Source organism: Sus scrofa, chromosome X, assembly GCF_000003025.6.
Source record: "Sus scrofa isolate TJ Tabasco breed Duroc chromosome X, Sscrofa11.1, whole genome shotgun sequence".
NCBI lineage: Eukaryota > Metazoa > Chordata > Mammalia > Artiodactyla > Suidae > Sus > Sus scrofa.
The window spans coordinates 87,960,809-87,964,700 of NC_010461.5; positions in this window are offsets into that span (position 1 = coordinate 87,960,809).

The window sequence follows — 3,892 nt, forward strand, 5'->3', positions numbered from 1 at the left end:
CCGCCGCTACCGTCGGCGCTGGGCACAGCCGGGGGCAGCGCGAGGGGGAGCCGGCCAGAGGGTTCCCGGGCCGGGCAGCCGCCCAGCCCCGGCCCGCAGAGGGCCCCGACAGTAAGTACCGCGCTCCGAACAGCCGGGTTTGGAATCACCTGGGAAAGGACCAGAAAGCGGGGCGCCCGGCCATGGAGGCTGGGGTCTGTGGGGTTGGGAGGTCAGCAGCTGTGTGCTGGTGGTCCTGGCCGGCCCCTCACAGCGACTCGGGGCGGGGCTGGCACGGCTCCCCGGTCCTGGGTGCGCGCCTGCTGAGCCTCCCCCTCCCCACGCCCCCCGCAGTCGATGGAGGATGGACGATGGACGGAGTTGTCGCGTCGGAGCCGACATCCCTCCTCCCCCCATCCCCCAACCCCCGACCCAGAGTCTCCAAGGAGCCATTCGGGTCGTCAGGCCACCCGCGGGCCCCTTCGCGGCGCCATGGGCGAGGAAATTGGAAGATTAAGATGCGCGGGGCTGAGGGTTTGGGCTCCCGCCGGTGGAAGGAAAAGTGGCGGCGTGAGCGGGAAGTTTTTCGCTGGAGGTGGGGGTGGCGAGGGTGAAGGAGAGAGAGAGAGAGGCTGCGAGGCAGGGTGGGGGGAGTAGGGGCGACCCCTCCAAGGACTCAGGCCGCGTGCTCCCCGCTCCCCGCCTGGAAGCTCCGCCCCTGGCTCCGGGTGGTCCGAAGTGTGGGGGGCCTCCAGGCGCCCTCCCCGCCGCCGCCCCCCAGCTGCGGTGCACCCTGGCTGGCCTGCCCTCGCGTGGCCTCAGCCTTCACGAAGCATCTCGGGGCTGAGGTGGTGCATGACTTGTAGAAAGCTTGGCAGGTGGGAATATGCAGGCGCATACCTGTCACTTTCTTTTCTTGAGCTGAGTAAAATTCTAGGCGCGCGCGCACTCCTGGTGGGGTCGGGGCGGGGGTGTCTGAGGTCACAAAGGTGAGTTTAGCCTAAGTCACATAGTCCGGTTCTTAGACCGGACCCAGATTTCCCTTCTGTTCTCCAGACACATCTCTGCTGAGAGCACTGATGATCTCTGTTAATTATGTGCCACGTATTGTGCTAAGTAAGCTCTTTAGGTCGGAATGAGAATTTGTGTACAGTAAAAACAGTCGCTGGCATTCACCCTGGCTTTCTGTGTGTGGGACACAATGGTTGTAGGTGCTTTGTGTGTATTATCTTATTTAATCTTCTTAACTCTGTTTGGTAGAGCCTGATATTACCCCCATTTTACAGATGAGGAAGTAGTAATACAGGCTTTGCTTTCTTCACAGCAAAGCTTAATTATTCTGTAGATCTAAAGTCAGGGCCCAAAGTCCAAAGAGATTTGAACCAATTCTCTTTTTTTTTTATCATTTATTTATATATATATTTTTTCCTATTGTACAGCATGGTGACCCAGTGACACATACGTGTATACATTCTTTTTTCTCACATAACGTGTTCCATCATAAGTGACTAGACAGAGTGCCCAGTGCTACACAGCAGGATGCCATTGCTGATCCATCCCGAAGGCAACATTCTGCATCTATTAACCCCAAGCTCCCAGCTCCTCCCACTCCCTCCCCTTACCCCTTTGCAACCACAAGACTATTCTCCAAGTCCATGATTTTCTTTTCTGTGGAAAGGTTTCTTTGTGCTGTATATTAGATTCCAGATATAAGTGATATCATATTGTATTTGTCTTTCTCTTTCTGACTTACTTCACTCAGGATGAGAGTCTCTAGTTCCATCCATGTTGCTGCACATGGCATTATTTTGTTCTTTTTTTTTTTTTTTTCGTTTTTTGTCTTTCGAGGGCCCCACTCACAGCACATGGAGGTTCCCAGGCTAGGGGTCGAATCGGAGCTACAGCTGCTGGTCACAGCCACAGCAACGAGGCATCCGAGCCTTGTCTGCGACCTACACCACAGCTCAGGGGCTCGCTGGATCCTTAACCCACTGAGCGAGGCCAGGGATCGAACCCGCAACCTCACGGTTCCTAGTGGGATTTGTTTCCGCTGCGCCACGACGGGAACTCCTGAACCAATCTTCAAATCACCCTCATTATTTTCTGTAGAGAGAGGCAGACCAAGTGGACTGTAACAGGACAGCAGATCCTATTAGTAGGTGCCTAAATATGACAGTGATAATAGTAGTTGCTAATAGCCATTATTGATTGAGTGCTTACTTTGTACGTTGAATCTTCATGTAGGTCCTTTGAAGTAGGTACTATCATGAGCCCCATTTTATAGATGAGGGAACTGAGGCTCAAGAGGTTAAGTCACTTGGCACAGAGCTGGGATTCCAGCCCAGATCCACTGCCTCCAAAGTCCAGGTTGGATCTAACCTTTGGCAGATTCGTGCCAGCCTCTCGAGGCATCTGTCTCCTCCCAGCGAGTTGCCCAGAGCTCTGCATGGTTCCTTCCATTCCCCAGCCACCCCCTCCTCCGTTTGCGTTGAAGAAGGGATTGCACAGGTTGATGGAGAAAAGACTTCCTAAAGAGCATGGAGCATTCTGCATGGATTTGGGTTTTGTTGTTGTACTAAGTGCCGTGCCTGTAACATCGATAAGTTGTTCTGCTTTATAAGTTTTATTAATTAGACAAGTGTCTGGTCTGCTGGCTTGGAGCTGTTAATCTGACATTATGGCTCTATCTGAGTACCTCCGTTAGGAATTATTCTCTAAAAAGTTTTTAGAGCCTTGTGTGCAATGCTGAGCAAAAGCCATCTTCCCACCTCCTGGGGAGGAAGAGGGGGCTTGTTTTTTTCAGCCAGGCCTTAAGAGCAGGGACAGCAGCCCTTACTTGAGCAGAGCATTGCTGTGTCTATTGATTTTGTCCCTCCTTCCTCCAGGATGACCCCCTGTGGGCGGAACAGAATGTGGCCAGGTCTGGAGGGGCTATTCCTGAGGCACATCTGGCCCCACCATGGGGATGTTTATAATTTCCCACTACTAGCCCTGAGAGCTGGCTTCCACGGACCTCTGCCGCATGGGCATAACAGGGCCTCTGAGCTCCTTGGCTTTGGTCTCCATGACTCTGGCCAAATTTCAGTGCCTCTGCCAGCGGGCCACCCTTCCTGCCTCCTCCTGTGGCATTGGTGGGGGTGGGGGGTGTCTTCCATATGTAGCTTCTGGGTGATGCATAGGATATGTGGCTGGTAACCCAGTGCTGGGCCGTGTCTCTGATTGTCTCTGTGGCCTCTTGGGAGCGCAGTGCCGCATCTCAGGAGGGTAGACTAGTCCTCTGACCTCATTCCTGTAGCCAGAAAGTAAAGAATCACTTCCGTTTTGCCTGATTTTTTTTTTTTTCTATCTAGGACTTTTCTTTCAATTATGGTGGCTTCACTACCTAGAGGTCTCCCTTCTTTACTGAATCATCTCCTTTCCTGGAATGCCTTTCTCTGCCCCGTCCATCCTCGAAACTCCTATTCACCTTCGCCACACAGCTTGGGCCCGGAGTCATGTCAAGGGGGCAGTGGCGGGCCTCTGTACTCCCATGGCATCCTCTGCTGCCCCCTATGGTGCCAGGTGACCTGTGGTTTCGTGGTTTCATATTTTTCTGTGGACATGCCTGCCCCCACCTCAGACAGCAACCTCCAGGAGGGGAGAGACTGGCCCTAATTTATCTTCACTGCCTAGCCCTGTGCCTGGCACATCTTAAGTGCTCAGGAAATTTTTGTTGCATCTGTGAGTGAATGCTATCTAAGAGGCAGTGGAGGGAGCCCCTGACTCAAGAGCAAGCACCTCTGCTGTTATTCCCCTTCCAAGAGGGCAGTGGGAAGCAGAGCTGGCATTATTCTGTAACAGAGAGCCTCAGCCCGGTGGATTTTGATCACTGAAAAAATACAAATACACCGCAGTGCTGAAACCTGAATGCTCA